This window comes from Vombatus ursinus, unplaced genomic scaffold (assembly GCF_900497805.2).
Source record: "Vombatus ursinus unplaced genomic scaffold, bare-nosed wombat genome assembly UNPS02014812.1, whole genome shotgun sequence".
Taxonomy (NCBI): Eukaryota; Metazoa; Chordata; class Mammalia; order Diprotodontia; family Vombatidae; genus Vombatus; species Vombatus ursinus.
Genome location: NW_020954590.1, coordinates 20,159,614 through 20,180,092, shown reverse-complemented (window position 1 = coordinate 20,180,092; position 20,479 = coordinate 20,159,614). Strand labels below are relative to the sequence as shown.

General features: G+C 37.3%; 1 protein-coding gene across 2 annotated transcripts in view; it reads left to right on the top strand.

Annotated features, from left to right (window-relative positions):
• Positions 1-20,479, top strand: part of LOC114054268 (double-stranded RNA-binding protein Staufen homolog 2-like) — a 405,344-nt gene that overhangs the window by 18,603 nt on the left and 366,262 nt on the right. Inside the window, exon 1 of one of the 2 annotated variants that reach the window (XM_027877457.1) lies at positions 12,260-12,354. The exons of the other annotated variant lie outside the window; for it this stretch is intronic. The gene's annotated coding sequence lies outside the window, so the exon portion shown is untranslated. Of the gene's footprint in view, positions 1-12,259; positions 12,355-20,479 lie in introns of those variants that run through there. 2 annotated transcript variants of the gene reach the window in all.

Here is a 20,479-nt window from a genome sequence, read left to right as displayed (position 1 = left end):
TGTCAGGACCCCTTGACACTCTTAAAAATTATTGAAAACTTCTCACCTTTCCCACATCCCACCCTCCATAGAGTTTTTATTTATATTGATGTTTATCACATTAGAAATTAAAATGTCTTAGTATTATTATGAAAATAGTTTTGATCCGGTGGACCCTCTGGAAAGGGGGTCCAGGCTAGAGGGATCCCCAAACTGCACTTTGAGAATTGCTGCTAGTTTAAGTCTAAGTGATTCTCTTCCTACCTGATCTTCATTGGACTGCTCTATTTTCTCTAGATCCCTGAAGAATCAAATCAACTCTGAAATTCACACTTTCTTAGTATACCCCTTGCCCTTTGGGCCCCTCCCTCCTTCTGGTTGGAGAAAGTGGAATCTGGATGTCAGAGAACTACTCCCAGATCCTCTCATTAAGGGGGAGGGGGCAGACAAATACTTCATCACTTTCCACCTGATTGTTCCATTGGACTTCTCCATTGCCTTCTGAAAATTATCAAATCAACTCTGAAACTCACACTTCCTTAGCACTCTCTGTCCCTTGGACCCCTCCCCTGTAGGATTGGAGGGAATGGAGAATGGGTATCACAGAGCTCCTCTCGGATCTTTTATGTAAGGAGGGGCCTCATAAATTTCTACCTGGCAGTAGGATTTCATCATCCCCCACCTCCCTTTCCCCACTTGTCAGTTTCTTTTTATGTGATGTCTTCCCTAATTAGATTTTGAGTTTCTTTAGGATAGGGACTATCTTTTACCTTTCTTTGTACTTCTGAGGCTTAGCAGGGTACCTGGTACGTAGTAGGCACTTAATACATATTTATCAACTGACTGGCCGAATGATGATACTATCTACAGAGATAAGGGAAGGTTAGGAAGAAGAGGTGGAATTACAGGAAAGAAAATAAGTGCATATTGAGACATTTTCAGTTTGAGGGGGGTGACCTCCAAATGGAAATTTCCAGCAGGTTGTTTTGCAGTATAGTCAAGATTGGAGATAGAAATATGTTCTTTTTCTTTTCTTATTATATATTTAAGTTTTAGTAAAAAAAAGATAAAAAAAGATTGGAGTTAGAGATTTAGGAGTTATTTTCATAGAGAGGTTCTAGAACTCAACCCTTAAATGGAGCCATTACACAGTCAAAATGAAAGAGAATGAGAACAGGGTGTTTCGTGGAATAACGTATACCCTCTAATGGAAAGAATACATTTTCCTCCCAAAGAGATATCATAAAATACCCTCATCCGATGGTCTGTTTTACAACAAAAATTCTAAACTTAGATGATATTAACACAGATTTTGTTTAAATTGTGATTTTAAAGTTCATTCTTATTTGATATAAGCTTACCATGCATGTATTCTTAACAACTCAGAGATAGAAGAGTGTTTTAGTTTCACAAAGTATAGGTTGCATATATTTAAAAATGAATTTTTTGGTGCTGTGTTGACATTTTTCTCATGATTCTGAGTCATGTGACCAAGTTGGCGGATTAGACATTTTCTCTCATCCTTATGGCCTCACAACCTTTCCAGTAGGAATTATGGGTAACACATAAAGTGATTTCAGCTATCTCCATGGTCTAGGAGAGGTATTGGCAAACCCTGGTTTAATTAAAAATGTAAAAACCATTCTTATCTTTTGGGACATATAAAAACAGGCTGGCTGCATTTTGCCTGAAGTCCATAGTTTGCTGAATCCTGGTCTAGGACAGTAAGAACCCAAATGTGGTAACAGTTCAATGAACTAACAACAGAGAAGGCTACTTGCTAGCTCCTAATGTGCTTAGTCAGCATCCTCTCTCCTATTCCCCATGACTTTTTAGCAGTCGGGCCACACAAGCTGACCCATGCTTGCAACAGAAATCAACTTTCCATCCATGGTTCTCTTTTATACTTGGTTGCTATGATAGAGTTTTACTTTTATCATGTACTTCAGACAATGTGTTTCTGATTGGTGGAGGTTCTACTCATCAACTTACTCGTTGAGATTTCTAGAATATTGTGTTAAAAATTTTTACTTTTTTTTTCCTTCTTTCTTTTTTTTTTTCTTGCTCAGGTCCATCCACTTCACCTATTATACTTCTAGGAACTTTTTTTTTTTTAATAGATTTACTACCTTTTCCCCATTCTAATTCAACCTTCTTTTTTCTTTTTCTTTTTTTTTTTTTTGATGAGACAATAGGGGTTAAGTGACTTGCCCAGGGTCACACAGCTAGGAAGTGTTATGTGTCTGAGGTCGGATTTGAACTCAGGTCCTCCTGACTTCAGGGCCAGTGTTCTATCCACTACGCCACCTAGCTGCCCCTCTAATCCACCCTTCTTGATAGTTTTTGTGTATAGAGCTGATCATGCTCCTTATCTTCTCTGAAATCTTCAGTGACTTACTGCTGCTTACAGAGTATTCCTTTGCCTAACATTGAAGGCCCTCTGTAATGGAACAGTTTTCTCCTTTTCCAGGCCTATCTCATATTATTTCCTCTCATGTATTCCTTATTTAATTAAAACTGGACTATACCCTGTCCCTGGAGCACATCCAGATCATTCCTGTTTCTGCAACTTTGCTCATTTTATTTCCTTTGCCTAGAAATAATAAAATTTCTCCCCCTCTTGAATTTCTGGTAATTTTTTTTTCAGATTTCATTTATTTATTTTTAGTGTTCAAGATGCACTTCCACAAGATTTTGAGTTCCAAATTTTCTCCCCATCTCGTCCCTCCCTCCACCCCAAGATGGTGTGCATTCTGAATAGTCTTCGCCTAATCTGCCCTCCCTTCTATCTCCCCCCCTTCTCTTATCCCCTTCCCCTTCTATTTTCCTATAGGACAGGATAGATTTCTATACCCCATTACCTATATATCTTATTTCCCAGTTGCACGTGAAAACAATTTTTAACATTTGTTTTTAAAACTTTGGGTTCCAAATTCTCTCCCGTCCTCCCTCTCCACCCACCCTCATTCAGAAGGCAAGTAACTCGATACAGGTTATATACATATAGTCATGCAAAACACTTCCATAGTAGATATATTGTGAAGAACTATTTCCCTTCATCCTATCCTACCCCCCATTTATTCTATTGTCTCTTTTGACCCTCTCCCTCCGTAGAAGTGTTTGCTTCTGATTACCTCCTTCCCCAATCTGCCCTCCCCTCTATCATCCCTCTGCTCTCTTATCTCTTTCCCCCCTATTTGCCTGTAGGGTAAGATAGATTTCCATATGCAATTGAGTGTGGATGTTATTCCCTCCTTAAGCTGAATCTGATGAGAATAAGATTTACTCATTCCCTCTCACCTTCCTCCATTTCCTCTCCACAGTAAAAGCCTTTTCTTTTCTGTTTTATGTGAGATAATTTCCCCTATTCTACCTCTCCCCTTCTCCTTCTCCCAGTATAATCCTCTCACCCCTTAATTTTATTCTCCAGATATCACCCCTTCATTTTCAACTCACCCTGTGCCCTTTATCTATCTATCTATACATACATATATACATACATATAATTTCTTTACCTCTAACTACCCTAATACTGACAGAGGTCTCATGAGCTACAAATATCATCTTTCCATGCAGGAATGTAAACAATTCAACCTTAATAAATCCCTTATGATTTCTCTTTCCTGTTCACCTCTTCATGCTTCTCTTGAGTCTTAATGTAGAAGCTGCTAAATCTTGTATTATCCTGATTGTGTTTCCACAATACTTGAATGGTTTCTTTCTGGCTGCTTGCAATATTTTCTCCTTGATCTGGGAACTCTGGAATTTGGCTACAATATTCCTAGGAGTTTTCCTTTGGGGATCTCTTTCAGGAGGTGATTGGTAGATTCTTTCAATTTCTATTTTGCCCTCTGGTTCTGGAATATCAGGGCAGTTTTCTTTGATAATTTATTGAAAGATGATGTCTAGGTTCCTTTTTTTTTTTTTAATCATGGCTTTCAGATAGTCCAATAATTTTTTAATTATCTCTCATGGATCTATTTTCTAGGTCAGTTGCTTTTCCAATGAGATATTTCACATTGTTTTCTATTTTTTCATTCTTTTGGTTTTGTTTTACAATGTCTTGATTTCTCATAAAGTCACTAGCTTCCATTTGCTCCATTCCAATTTTTAATGAAGTATTTTCTTCAGTGAGCTTTTGGACTTCCTTTTCCATCTGGCCAATTTTGCTTTTGAAGGCATTCTTCTCCTCATTGGCTTTTTGGACCTCTTTTGCCATTTGGGTTAGACTATTTTTTAAGGTGTTATTTTCTTCAGTATTTTTTTGGGTCTCCTTTAGCAAGCTATTGATTTGTTTTTCATGATTTTCTTGCATCACTCTCATTTCTCTTCCCAGTTTTTTCCTCTACTTCTCTTACTTGTTTCTCAAAATCCTTTTTGAGCTCTTCCATGGCCTGGGACTAATTAATATTTTTCTTGGAGGCTTTGGATGTAGGAGCTTTGACTTTGTTGTCTTCTTCTGGTTGTATGTTTTGATCTTCTTTGTCACCAAAGAAAGATTCTATGGTCTGACTTTTTTGTGCAGTTTGCTCATGATCTCAGACAATTACTTGAGTTATAAACTCTTTGTTAAGGCAGGGGTAAGCTTCCAGTGTGGAGAATGTACTGTCCTAAGCTTTGGGGGTTTTGTGCAGCAGTTTTCAGAGATACTTCTAGGGACCTGTAAATTTTCAGTTTTTCCAAGGTGGTATGATCAAGGGTGAGGTGTTTACTGCTTTCCTGGCCTGTGCTCTGGTCTATGAGTGACCACAAGGGCTCTTTTCTGCCTTGAAACTGTGAGGAGGATTCCCTCTCCACCACGCCTACAAGCTTCACCACGCCAGTGCTCCTCTTTGCCCCAGGACTGCCACCTAGAACTGCTACCCAGATCCAAGCATGGGCAAAGCAAGAGAATTCTGCCTCAGCACCCACAAAGAAATCCCTGCAATCCCCCTCTGACCAGCCACTCAATTCCTCTTCAGTCTGTGGGCTGAGCTCAAGAAGCAGCTATTGCTCCAGGGCTGTGCTGGGACTAGGGCTGTGTCTGAGCTTCTCTGTCACCACAGTCACAGACTTTTCCCACTGACCTTCTAAGTTGTCTTTGGAGTTTGTGGGTTGAGAAGTCTGGACCATCACAGCTCCCCTTGATTCAGTCCTCTGAGGCCTGCTCCAGGTTCACTGAGGCCTGTTTTGTCTGTGCGCTCATGCTGAACTGCGTTCCTCTTCCAGCCTGGCATGATAGACCTTTCCAATCAACCGTCCAGGTTGTCTTGGGCTGGAAATTTGTTTCACTCTGTCTTTTTGTGGGTTCTGCTGCCTTAGAATTTGTTTAGAGCCATTTTTTACAGGTATTTGGAGGGGTTTGTGGGACAGCTCAAGCAAGTCACTGCTTTTATTCCTACATCTTAGCTCCGCCCCCTCTAGTCATTCTTTAAAGACAAACTCAAAAGCCTCCTTCTCTGATATCTCTTGTCAATAAGACCTTGTACATTGTACTACTTGGTTTTGTACTTTCTATAGTACTCATGTATATTGTATTATGTATTATAATGATCTATATATCTATATCTATATGTTTTATTTCCCTTCTAGACTCTAAGCTTCATGAGGGCAGGGACTCTGTTTCATCTAAACTTTGTACTTCCCTTCATTCCTGATACAGTACTTTACACACAGTAGGTAGTTAATAAATGTTTGTTGTTGGGTTGAGAAGGCAAGTATAAGTAGTGATGGGAAAGAGTGAGAAGGACTACCCTGCAAACTACTTGTGAGTGACCCCTCTGATTAGTTTTCAAATGTCCTGCCTTCTTTGTCCTGATTTTCTTCCATATTAGAGGATTTATGCATGCATACATGTATGAAGGTGCAAAAATCAGTTATGGAATTTTAGGAATTAGCCCTATTGGGCCTGAAAGAGGTCTCTGACAGCTGATTTGATGGCTGTGCTTTGCTGTAGCATTGGCTTGTCTAGTTTCTATGGTCCCTGGTCTATTTTTAACAATTTTGATCATGGTTCTGAATCTATTTTGGTTAGCTACCATTTTAGATCTGAATATAAATGCCCCTCACAGTGTCTTGCACATCCAGTATCTTAAAAAAAATTGCTGAATGATTGATAAATAGTTGAATATAACAATGTAAGAGGAAATGACTAACCTTAAATGAGGGTAGAATGGATTTCATTATAATCCTGCATGGAAATATATTTCAGTTAATTCAGTTATCTGTAAATTGGTTATCCATTTGGGGGTAATATTGTCCTCTTGTTTCTCTTCCTTTTTGCTGCCTGCCTTTTTATTATTTCATTATTTCTTTTACTGAGAAAATTGAAGTCATCTGTCATAACCTTCAAATTCTCTCCTTCCTTGTCTCCTTTCAGCTTTTTAATGTCCTTGCCTACCTTTCCCCCCTTTTTTTCCCTTCCTCTAATCTCAGAGGAAGAAGTGGCCTTTATTCTTCCTTCCTATAGCATTGACTTGTCATGTTTCTTAAGTTCCAAGTCTATTTTAAAGTTTTTTTAATCATGTTTTGTGCTGAGTCTATTCGTTCATTATGATATGCCATCAATTGCTAATATCTGCAGATTGTACACGCATTTCACACTTTGCTCCAAGGACACTGACACAACCCTAGTTTAAGGCCTGAACATCTGTAGCCTAGATTATTGTCAGTCTCTGAACTGATCTTTCTGTCTCTGGTCTCCTTTTTTTCCAATCTATCTTCCACATAGCTGCCCAGAATTTTTTTTTAAAGGTACAGATCTGGCCATGTCACTCATCTCTTTGAAACCTTCAGTGACTTCCCTTTTTTTTTTTCCCAAATAATTTACATCCTCTTAAGCCTGGCCTTCAAGATTCACTACCATTTGGCTCCATTCTTCTTTTCCAAACTTATTTTATATTACTCCCCTTTATGTACTTTATGTTTAAACCAACCTGGATTACTAGCTGTTCCCCAAAGTTGACAGCTTATCTCCCATCTCATCTCTGTAGGTTAGCAAAAACTGCCTTCCGACCTTGGAATAAACTCTCTTTTTATCTCTGCCTCTCAGAATCCTTATGCTTATTACTTCAAGGCTCAGTGCTGATTTTACTTCTGCCATCATGCATACTGCTATCTTTTCCCTAGTTGGTGGCTTAGAGTGACTTCATATTTATTTATTTATTTATTTGTGTATATATTGTATCTTGGAGTAGAATGTAAGCTCCTTGAGAGTAGCAATTGTTCCATTTTTGCCTTTGTATTGATCACTAGCCCTTATATAGGGTCTTATTCATAGTAGGAGCTTAACTAATTCAAGGCAAGAAACATTTATGTTATTGGTAGCTGAGTGTACCTTTACCAAGCCTCCTGTCTTTTTGCAGACAGATGTGATCATAATCAGTAATTCTCACTTTAACCTTTAACCTGTCCCTCTCTGCTATCCATTGCCATGTTCACCTTTATGCCATTTTTAGAAAGCCTTCTCTTGAGCTTGCCGCCACTTAAATTATTTCAGTTTTCCTTATCCATTGCAAATATGCAGTATGGTACAGTGAAATAAATGCTAGATTTGGAGTCAGAGTAACTAGGTTCAAATCCCAACTCTATTTCTCACTACCTATGTGTTACTGAATTGTCTGTGGGCCTTGTTTCCTTATTTTGGTGAGGGGATTTTGCAACATGACCTCTAAGTTTCCTTTGAGGTCTATGAACCACACTGCTATGTGTAGATATAGAGTACTATACATTTGTTAACAGCTGCTTCCTCACCAACACTTACCAATCCCTCTTAGTATGGTTTCTGCAATACCTGACCTATTGAAATATCTCTCTCTAAAGGCAAAGGTTCTTAACCATTTTTGTGTCCTGGACCACTTTGGCAGTCTGGAGAAGCCTATGAACTCTTTCTCAGAATAGTATTTTTACATGCATAAAGTAAATTACATTGGTTTACAAAGAAGCTAGTTATATTGAAATAGTTATTGAAATATATATTTACAAAACCAAACAAATCATGGACCCCAAGTTAAGAATCCTTCATCTTTTTTATTTTTAAAAAACATTTATTTATTTTTAGTTTTCAACATTCACTTTTACAAGATTTTGACTTTTAAATTTTCTCCCCCTCCTTTCCCTCCTTTGTCCCCAGATGGCATGCAATCTGATATAGGCCATACATGTGCAATCATATTAAACATATTTCCACATTAGCCTTGTTGTAAAGAAGAATTAGGAGCAAAGGGAAAAACTACACAGAAAGAAAAAAACAAAAAAAAGGAAAAATAGTATGATTTGATCTGCATTTATACTCCATAGTTCCTTTTCTGGATGTGGATAGCATTTTCCATCATGAGTCTTTTGGAATTGTCTTGGATCGTTGTAGTGCTGAGAAGAGCTAAGTCTATCAAAGTTGGTTCATCACATAATGCTGCTGTTATTGTGTACAATGTTAAGAATCCCTGCTCTTTAGGCCTTTCCTTGTCCTTCCAGCTGTTAGTGCTCCCCCCACCCCATAGCCTTACATTTATTTAGTATATATTTATTTATATATGTGTTGACTCCCCCAATAGAATATAAGCTCCTTAACGGTAGGGATTGTTTCATTTTTGTTTTTTATAGCCTCAGTGCCTATCATAGTGTCTGACTCATAGTAGATATTTAATAAATACTTGTTAATTGATTGATTGGGCTGCAAGGTGGCGCAGTGCATAGAGTACCAGGCCTCGAGTCAGAAAGACCTGAGTTAAAATTTGGTCTCAGAAACTTACTAGCTATGTGATCCTAGATAAGTCACTTAACACTGTTTGCCTCAGTTTCCTCTTCTGTAAAATAAGTTGGAGAAATGGCAAGCCACTCCAGTATCTTTGCCAAGAAGACCCTAAAAGGGATCATAAAGAGCTGGACACAGCTGAAAGGATTGAACAACAATAAATTGATTGGCTAAGGTTACTAATGAGCTCTGTATTCACAAATTACCTTTTCCTTGACCTTTTTTTTTTGCGGGGGGGGGGGGGGAGCTTTTGAGCCAAATACAATAGCACCTATCTCACAGAGTTGTTGTGAGGGTTAAATGAAATAGTATTTGTGAAGTGCTTAGCATAGTGCCTGGTACATAGGTGCTTAAATAAATGCTTGTTTCATTCTCTCTTCTTCCCTCAGTATAATTTTCATTTTTCTCCAATGTTACATATATTTGTACATATATATGTATATGTATGTATATATATTATATATGTATATATTTGTCTGCTTTCATGTTGTATCTACCCAGTAGAATATAAACTCCTTGAGTATTTGTATTCCCATTACCTAGCATAGTATTTATAATAAGTGTCTTAACAAATACTTTTTGGATTGGATTCCTTTAATTTTGTAAGGGTTATTCTCCAGCTATCTCCATTTATCACAAGAATTTCTTCCTTGTCTCTTACTGGCTCCTTATCCTCTATCTACCCTTTAAATGTTGGTTCTCAAGGTCTGTACTTGTTACTCTTTCTTTCCTCTCTATATTCTCTCTCAGCTCTCTAATTACCCTTCATGACTTCAAAAACTATACCTAGAGAGATGACTCTGAATTTTATATCCCTGCCTCTAGCCTCTCCCCAAAGTACTAGTCCCCTATCTTCAACTGCCTTCTGGATCTATTCTTCCAAAAGTCTGACCGGTTAATTAGCCAATTAGCAAGACTTTTTAAGTACTTACCATGTGCTAGGCACTATGTTAGACACTGGGGATTCAGAGACAAAAATGAAACAAATAGTCCCTGCCTACAAGGAGTTTACATTCTGTGTGCGAGATAATATGTACCTGTGTAAGAACATACCGATTACCAAATAAATAATAGGTAGCATTAGTAGGGAGGTCACTAGCAGCTGAAGGATCACAAAACGTGTCATGGAGAAATTTGGATGTTTGGCGGGTAGAGTTGAGGAGGATGGGAATAAGGGAGCATGGTTGTTGGTGTTGGGGAATAGAGTTGGTACAGGAATAGTTAGGAGTTCGTAATCACAGGGATTTTGAGAGTATGATAGAATGGGAGTTAATGTTAACCATTGAAAAATGAGTCCAGTCAGATTATCGGTGACTAGAGAGAAGCCTGTTGAAGAAAGCAAATACTAGTTTGTTCAAGGCCCACCCTCTGTACCTTGCTTTGCCATATTTTAAAGTGACAGATCTTGTGAAGCTGGGGCCCTATTCACTGCAAGCAGGAACAAGGTATAGCCTGAGGAAGTCCAAACGTGAAGCAAGAGCAATTAGTGGTAGGTTTCATCTAGAATGGAACATTCAAGAAAGCCCGGGGCTATAGATAGTAACCTGAGGCAAGTCACAGGCCTTCCTGGGAAGGTTTGGGGGCAAATGTAGAGGCCACAAGTGGGCAGTGTGGATCTGTGGTTGATACAGGGCTCCTTTGGAAGTTTTAGGGGTGGAGACAGAGGCAGATGACCCGGATCTGGTGTTGACATAGGACTCTATCTGATTCACATTTCTAGCTGTTTCCTAACAGAATTCAATCTTTTCCCTCCAAACATATCCAAAATAAAATCATTCTCTTTCCTCTAAAACCTGTCCCTCTACCTAACTTCCCAATTAATATTGAAGGTCACGAGGGTGCACAACCTAGGGGTCATCCTGAGCTGTTCTGTCTCTTTCTCCACACCCCACAGTCGACCAATTGCCAAGTCTTGTCAGTTTTACTACATCACAACACAGCCACCTTCCTCAAGGCCTGCATTACCTTCCACTTGGACTATTCCTGTTTCTGGGTTCCATGCCATCTCATTTAGGCTGTGGGAAGAGTTCATACTCATTTTCTCATCTCTTTGACCCTTCTCCCTAAAATAATGAATGACAGTTTTTTAAAGGGAGCAGAGTAGAATACAATAATAAATTAAAGGGGAAGCATGTAAACTTGTAGTCATTTTGAGAGTTGATCTTGGCTCCCTATGTACCATAAAAAGCAACATCTTATTCTTAGCTCCATTTTCCTTTCTGACTCACTCATTTATACCAAGTTTTGTACCTAGATATATCTCAGGTTGTCAGTTCTTTTATTTCTATAATAGCTTATATTGCTTTAACTGCTTTAATAATTGCCTATAGTGTTTACATTGTTTTTGGTTACAAAGTATTTTATATCAGCTGTCCCAATTCAGTCCATTTTTAGTCTTTATGACTCTTTCACCCTAAAGTCAAAAACCATACAATAATGTGCAAATTAAAATTATTAGCATATAATACACTTTGCAACTTTTTACTTCTATAAAAGATTTTAAATATGCAATTTGTCCTCCTTTTGCTACAATCACTTATTTTACATATTTAGCATTGAATTTACAAGATTTTGACACATCTTTTAATTCTTCATCATGAAACCACACTTTAATTACTTGGATACTAAACTTACCTCTGCCAAGTACATTTTTTCAGGTGTTGCTTTAAGTAGATAGCCTGTAAATTTTGAATGGGATTGAAATCAGCTGGTCTTTATGGTATTCTTTCAACTTCAAGCAGGTTATGCTTCATTTTTGAGGAATCTCTACCTGCCAGGTCCCTCAGAAGTGCTTTGTTTGTTTTCTGAGAATTGATTAGGCTGTTTTGTAGCAATATCTTGTCAATTATTTTTTCCTTTTGGATACACCTTCCTATGTACTTCAGTTTGATCCTGCTTCATTGTGTATTGAATGTTCCTTGAAACACTTGTTCTCCCCACACCAAAAGCTGCTTCAAAGTCTCTAACATTCAGTGAAGCGTGCCCTGTAAGAGTCACAGTTTTTGCATGTTCCTTTCAAGTAATACCCATTCTTAACAGCCATAGAATTTAAAACACAACAAAGGAGAGTAATAAAACACATGTATATGGCACAAAATCTAGCACTTAGTTGACAGAGAATTAACTTAAGGTTGGGAAGCCAGCTCAGTCTGGTTTCTACTAGTCAAAGTCAACCATATCAAAATTATTACTTGTCCCAAATAATATGTACCCACCTATAGATCTGGAGAAGTTACTTTCTTAAATCCGCATGACCCCTAGATGAGAAAGACTCTTCCGTTTCTCTTTTTCAAGCCACCCATCTCATCTAGCTTAAGGCTTTGCCTTTTCAGTCCTGAGAATCTTAGTGCTGTGGCCCTTAGAAGTTCTCTTTATTTTACCCCGTCTCCATCCCCTCTCTTCCTGATCCTCTTCTTAACATTAAACAAAATTCTTTTAGCTGAATTATTGGAACTGGTTCTGCATGTGGGCGTATAAGTGGAAAAAGTCTTTCAAAAAATGATGCATATCAAAAGAACACTTCCTTCTTGATTTACAGAAGTGAACCTCAGCATCATAATCCATGTTAAAGCTTTGAAGCAGTTTTGGGACCTCCTGGGATTAACCTGTTGGATCCAATTAAATTCAACGAATATTTGTTAAATGTAAGTTTTGTACAAGGCCGTTTGATAGTGCATTCCAGGATACAGAGAGAATAAAGAAGCTTCTGCCCCAAAGGAGCTTACATCCAAGAAGGGATGGAAAACTTTTTTTCCTTTTTAGTTTTATTCTGCTGACCCACAAAAATAATAATAGGCCAAGTAGAATGAAATCAAAACACATGTAAACAAACACAAAGTGCCTACTCTGCAAAGCATTGTGGTAGAAACTATAATAGGCATAAAATTTAAATAAGACGCGGTCCCTTTCTATCCTCATGTAGCTTACAATCCAGTAAAGATATACATACATAAATAAATATAATGCATACATAAATGCATTAGTAAGTTGTAAAATAGTGCTAAATATCCCTTTTCTTGGTCTAGGTCTGGAAGATCTAGTGTGCTCTAGGAGTTTCCATATGAATGAATGAAAGAATGAAAAATGCAGTATTGAGCATTTGTCATGTTCTGGGCACTGTAGTAGTACTAAGGAAACAAATTCAAGCAAACAAGACAATTTTCTTCCCTCAAGAAATTTACATATGTAACCGGGGAGGACAAATCACATGGAGCCAGAGTTGCAAAGAGAGGTGGTGGCTTGCTTTGAAGTTGGCTGGGAAGAGAGATGGTAGCCTGGTTCTGGGGAGGATCTGGTGAAAGCTGGGGGCAGATTCTAGTGGTTTTGGAGATTTAACCAGAAGCCCCTGTTTGTCTTTCACTTACACTTCTCAGGACTTGAAGACACTTCAGATTTTGTGATATACCTTGGGATCATATGGTTTTAGGTGTTAAACCATGGAGTTTTCACATCTCCCTGAAGTATATTCAGGGATTCTGGGGATTTCTCAATGTTGGCCACTTTTTAACATCTTCAGACGAGATAAGTAGGAAAGATGAGGTTGTGAAACCAATTTAATTCAACAAGGATTTGTTCTGTGAAGTTTGGATTCGTCAAAGGGCCACAGTTGAGGACCTACAGGGCCACATATGGCTTCAAGGTTACAGGTTCCCCACTCTTGGCCTATATAGAGATCGACCATTGTGTATGGTTATCAGCAAAGAGGCTAGTCTGGCTGGAATATAAAGTATGTGAGAGGGAATAAGGTGAAATTAGTATGGAAAGATAGATCAGAACTAGACTGTGAATCAGTTAATTACAAATTTTTATTAAGCACCTACTGTGAACCAGGCTGTGTGCTAGACAAAAATGAAACAGTTCTGGCTTTCAAGGAGGTCACATTCTATAGAGGGAGACAACATATATAATATGTACACATATAAGGACCTACAAAATACACCCACCGTAACAGGTGTTATCAATGGGAAGGATTAGGAAAGACTCCTGTGGGAGATTGCATTGGTCAGGTAGATAGACCAATGGATAGAGTGCTTGGAGTCAGGTAGACTCATCTTGGTGAGTTCAAATCCTGTCCCAGATACTTACTAGCTGTGTGAGCCTGGGCAAGTCATTTAACCCTGTTTGCCTCAGTTTCTTCATCTGTAAAATGAGCTGGAGAAGGAAATGGCAAACCACTCCAATATCTTTGCCAAGAAAATCCCAAATGGGGTCATGAGGAATTGAACATAACAGAAAAATGACTCAACAACAGCAATAACAACAAAGGGCTTATAAAAGGGAAAGGTAAGGAGGAAGTGCTAGACCATTGACGGGGTGGGGGGGGGGGGGATGGAATACCGTGTCTGAAGAATAATAAGAAAGCCAGTTGGCTTGACTGCCCAACATTGGGAGGGAGGCAGTGTATAAGAAGACTGTAAAGGTAGGCTTCACAGCCAGGTTGTGAAGGGCTTGAAATACCAAATAAAGGGATTTGTGTTAGAATGTAAGCTCCATGGAAGTAGAAATTGTTTTATTCTTTGTACTTGTATCCCAAGTGGTAGCACATAGTAGACCCATAACAAGTTGTTGTTAAATGAATGATTGATTGATTCAAGAAGTAATAGGGAACCACTGGAATTTATTTACCAGGGTATTAGATGGTCAAATCTGATTTGGGAACCAATGGAGGATGCATTTAGATTTTCCTCCTTTTTAATCAAGAGGATCAAAACTTTTTTTTTTTGAATCAATTTTTGGGGCAGCTAGGTGGTGCAGTAGATAGAGCTGTGGCCTTGGAGTCAGGAGGACCTGAGTTCAAATCCAACCTCAGACACTTGACACTTACTAGCTGTGTGACCTGAGGCAAGTCGCTTAACTCCGATTGCCTCACCAAAAAAAAGGCAAAAAAAAAAAATCAATTTTCTTAGTCTTTTAAAAGAATCAATTTTTAAGTTTTATTTTTCAGTTTTATAGTGTTTTTGTTGTCCAGTTTATTTTTCTCCTCCTTTACAATATTTTCATATTTGGACTTATTTGTTGGCTTACTAATTTTTAAAATTGTGTAGTCTGTTCATTAATCCTCTCTTTTTCTATTTTGTTAATATGAAGTTTTTAAGAATTTTTTTCCCTCTGAAGACTGATTAGCTGCATCCCAGAAATTTTGGTATGTTGTCTTATGATTATCATTATTCTTATAGTTATTCCTTTTTCAAATATAATTTGTTCTTGAACCTACTTGTTATTTAAGATTTCATTATTAAATCTCCGTTTAGATTTGTGATATTTGCTTGTGCTTCCTAAATTGATAACTGCTTAGCATTCCTACATTTCACTTTTTTGCATTTTATCTTTGCCCCAATACTTGGTTTAAGTTTTATAGAAATATCATACGGTGATGAGAAATGTATATATTCTTTTAGTGATCCTGTTTAGAAGATTCCATAAATCTTTTAGCCCTAAATTCTCCAATAGTTTATTTATTTAGTTCTAAGTCTCTCCCACCATCCCTGCCCTGACCTTTTTAAAGCTTTATGTTAGATTTGTTCAGCTTTGAGAGAGGAAGATGAAAGTCTGCTATTATTGCTGTGTTAATATATACTTTTCTGTAATTTAATTAATTAATTAATTTTCCTTTATGAATTTAGATGATATGCTATTTGATGCATATATATTTAATATTAATATCCTTTCATTGTCTCTGATTCCTTTAACTGTGATATAAGTTCCTTGTTTATTTTTGATATTATAAATTTTATTTTTGTTTTGTTTAATGGTATGATTATAATTCTTAGTTTTTTTGGATTCACCTGATATGAATAAATATTTTTCCAGTCTCTTGACTTGATTCTATGTATGCCTTGTTTTTAAATGTGTTTCTGGTAAGCAGCAGATTGTGGAGTTTTGTTTCCTTATTCATTCTGCTACTCTCTGTCATTTTATTATATTGTTTAGTCCATTCACATTTAAAATTATGAGAGTTATGTTTATGTTTTCCTCTATTTGTGTTACAAGTATTGGTCTTTTCTTAATTTTTTTTAATCTCCTTTCTTTTTTAAGTCAATGTTGTTGTTCAGTCCTTCAGTCATGTCCATCCAAGTCTTCATGACCCCATGGACCATAGCGTGCCAGGCCATTTTATCCTCCATTCCCCCTCAAACTCTGTTCAATTTCTTGTTTGTTGTTTCCGTGATACTATGTATCCATTTCACCTTCTGCCACCCCCTTTTCCTTTTGCCTTCAATCTTTCTCAACATTAAGGTATTTCCCATGAGTCCCATCTTCTCATTATGTGGCCAAATTATTTAAGCTTCAGCTTCAGCATTTGACCTTCCAGTGACTACTCTGAATTAATTTCTTTAAATGTTGACTGGTTTGACCTTGCTGTCAAAGGGACTCTCAGAAGTTCTCCAGCACCACAGTTTGAAAGTGTTGATTCTGTAGTGCTCAGCTTTCCTTATAGTCCAATTCTTACAGCCATACATTGCTACTGGAAAAACCATAGCTTTGATTATATGGACCTTTGTCAGCAAGGTGATGTCTCTGCTTTTTAGTATGTTGTCTAGATTTGCCATAGCTTTCCTTCCAAGTAGCAAGCATCTTTAAATTTCATAGCTGTGGTCTCTGTCTGTAGTGATCTTTGAGTCCAAGAATATAAAATCTTATACTGCTTTCATTTCTTCTCCCTTTATTTGCCAGGAAGTGATGGGACCAATTGCCAAGATATTAGTTTTTTGATGTTAGGACTAGTTTTTAGACTCTCCTCTTTCACCCTCATCAAGAGGCTTATTAATTTCTTTTCACTGAGATTGTTGATATTTCTCCCAGCAATGTTAATTCCAGCTTTTGGTTTATCCAGCGTGGCAGTTAGCATGAGGTACTCTGCATATAATTTTAATAAATACGATGACAGCATACAGCCTTGTCATTCATACTCCTTTTCCAATCTTAAATCAATCACTTGCTCCATTTTAGATTTTAACTGTTGCTTCTTGACCCACATACAGGTTCCTCAGGAGGCAAGTAAGATGTTCTGATACTCCCATCTCTTTGAGGACTCTCCACATTTTGTTGTGATCCACACAGTCAAAGGCTTTGTTGTAGTCAATGAAGCAGAAGTAAATGTTTTTCTGGAACTCCTTTGATTTTTCTGTAATCTAGCAAATGTTGGAAATTTTGTCTCTAGTTACTCTGCCTCTTTGAAAACCATTCTGCTCTTCTGGTAGTTTTTGGTTCATATATTGCTAAAGCCTAGCTTACAGAATCTTAAGCATAACCTTGCTGGTGTGGAAATGAGCATAATTGTTTGGTAATTTGAATATTCCTTGGCATTGCCCTTCTTTAGGATTGGGACTCCAGTGACCTCTGCTGTGTTTTCCAAATTTGCTGGTATATTGAGTACAACACTTCAACTGCATTGTCTTTTAGGATTTTAAATAGCTCAGCTGGAATTCTGTCACCTCCACTAGCCTTATTGTTAGCAATGTTTCTTAAGGCCCACTTGACTTTATTCTCTAGGATGTCCTGCTCTAGATCAGTAACCATACCTCAGTGGTTATCTGTGATGTTAAGATCTTTCTTGTATAGATCTTTTGTATATTTTTTGCCACCTCTTATTCTCTTCTGCTTCTGTTAAATCCCTACCATTTTTGTCTTTTATTATGCTTATTTTTGCATAAAACTTTCCCTTGATATCTCTAACTTTCTTTTTCTTTTTTTGTTAATAGTATTTTATTTTTCTAGTCACATGTGAAGATAGTTTTTGACATTCATTTTTTATGAGATTTTGAGTTTCAAATTTTCTTACCTCCTTCTGTTCCCTACTCCTTCCCCAAGACAGCAAGCAATCTGATATAGCTTAAACATGTGTAATCATGTTAAACGTATTTCCACATTAGTCATATTGTGAAAGAAGAATCAGAAAAGAAGAGAAAAACCACAAGAAAGAAAAAACAAAAAGCAAAAAAAGTGAAAATAGTATGCTTCAATCTGCATTCAGACTCCATAGTTCTTCCTCTGGATGTGGATAGCATTTTCCATCATGAGTCTTTTGGAATTGTCTCTGATCCTTGTATTGCTGAGAAGAGCTAGGTCTATCATAGTTGATCTTCACACAATGTTGCTGTTACTGTGTACAATGTTCTCCTGGTTCTGTTCACTTCACTCAGCATCAGTTCATGTCAGTCTTTCAGGTTTTTTTGAAATCAGCTTGCTCATCATTTCTTATAGCATAATAGTATTCCATTACATTCATATACCACAGTTTGTTCAGCCATTCCCCAGTTGATGGTCATTCCCTCAATTTCCAATTCTTTGCCACCACAAAAACAGCTGCTATAAATATTTTTGTACATGTAGGTCCTTTCCCCTTTTTTATGATCTCTTTGGGATACAGACGTAGTAGTGGTATTGCTGGATCAAAGAGTATGCACAGTTTTATAGCCCTTTGGGCGTAGTTCCAAATTGTTCTCTAGAGTGTTGGATCATTTCACAACTCCACCAGTGATGCATTAGTGTTCCAATTTTCCCATATCTTCTTCATAATTTATCATTTTCCTTTTCTGTCATATTAGTTAATCTGATAGGTATGAGGTGGTACCTCAGAGTTGTTTTAATTTGCATTTCTCTAATCAGTAGTGTTTTAGAGCATTTTTTCTTTTTCTTTCTTTCTTTTTTTTTGTGTGTGAGAAAATTAGGGTTAAGTGACTTGCCCAGAGTCACAGAGCTTGTAAGTGTTATGTGTCTGAGGCCAAATTTGAACTCAGATCCTCCTGACTCCAGGGCCAGTGTTCTATCCACTGAGCTACCTAGCTGCCCCTAGAGCATTTTTTCATATGACTATGAATAGCTTTAATTTCTTCATCTGAAAACTGCCTGTTCATATCCTTTGACTATTTATCAATTGGGGAATAACTTGTATTCTTGTAAATTTGACACAGTTCACTATATATTTGAGAAAAGAGGCTTTTATCAGAAACACTGGTTGTAAAAATTGTTTCCCAGCTTTCTGCTTTCCTTCTAATCTTGATTGCATTGGTTTTGTTTGTGCAAAATCTTTTTAATTTAATGTAATCAAAATTATCCATTTTGTATTTCATAATGTTCTCTATCTCTTGTTTGGTGATATCTCTAATTTTCTTGAAGAGATCTCTTGTCTTTCCCATTCTATTATGTTCCTCTATTTCTTTGCATTGCTCACTTAAGGCAACTTTCTTATCTCTCCTTACTGTTCTCTGGAATTCTACATTCAGTTGGATTGGGACCACTAGGTGTCACAGTGGATAGAGTATTGGCCCTGGAGTCAGGAGGACTCATTTTCCTGAGTTCAAATTTGGCCTCAGACGCTTACTATCTGTGTGACCCTGGGCAAGTCACTTAAATCTATTTGCTTCAGTTTCCTTCAGAAAGAAATGGCAGACCACTCCAGTATCTGCTAAGAAAACCTCAAGTGGGGTCACAAAGAGTTGGACACCACTGAAATGACTTAAAAACAACAAAAATATCTTTCCCTTTTGCTTTCCTTCTTTCCTTTGGTATTTGTAAAGTGTCATCAGTCAGCCATTTTGCTTCCTTGCTCTTCTTTTTTACTTTGGAATGTTTTTTGTTACCATCTCTTGTACAGTATTGCAAACCTCTGTCCATAGTTCTTCAGGCACTCTACCAAATCTATTCATCAATTCCACTTCATATTCATAAGGGATATTATTTAGGTCTTATTTATATGGTCTGATAGTTTTCTCTATTTTCTTCAATTTGTCTGAATTTTGCAAAAATATGCTCATGATCTGATCCATAGTCAGCTCCAGGTCTCATTTTAACTGATTATATAGAGTTTTTCCACCTTTAGCTGCAAATTATATAATGAATCTGACTTCTATAGTGATCATCTGGTGATGTCACCTTTTGGTGTTGCCTTTTGAGTTGTTAAAAAGAGTCTTTATTATGACCAATGAGTTGTCTTGACAAAACTCTATTAGTCTCTGCCCTGTCTCATTTTGTACTCCAAGGCCAAACTTGCCTGTTATTTCAATTATCTTTTGATTTCCTACTTTAGCATTTCAATCCCTTATGATGAATGTTACATCTTTTTTGGGTGTTATTTCTAGAAGATACTATAGGTCTTCATAGAATTGATTATTTTGGCCTCTTTGGCATAGTGGTTGGAATATAGACTTGCATTACTGTTGAACATTAATGTTGAACAGTTTCTCTTGGATTCAAACGGTTATCATTCAATCAATTTTGAAATTATACTCCAGTACTACTTTTCTCACTCTTTTATTGACTCTGAGGGCTATTCCATTTCTTTAAGGGCTTCTTGCCTATAGTAGCATATGTAGAGATCATCTGAATTCAATTCACCCAGTTCAATACATTTAAGTTCACTGACACCCAAGATGTCGATATTTAATTTTTCCATCTCCTGTTTGACCACATTCAGCTTACCTTGGTTCAAAGAACTTACATTCCAGGTTCCTATGCAATATTAGTCTTTTGGACTTTCCTTTTGGAACCAGATGCATCTGCAAATGACCTTCCTTTTAGCTTTGCTCAAGCTGTTTCATTAGTACTGGAGCTACTTGTAGTTGTCCTTCACTCTTCCCCAGTAGCATATTGGACACCTTCTTACCTGAGGTTTTCCAGTGTCATCTCTTTTATCATTTGAGTACTGTCCACGAGATTTTATTGGCAAAGATACTAAAGTGATTGGCTATTTCTTTCTCCAGCATATCACCTTGTGTCAGAACTCTTCACTGTGACATGTCTGTCTTGGGTAATCCTGTACAACACAGT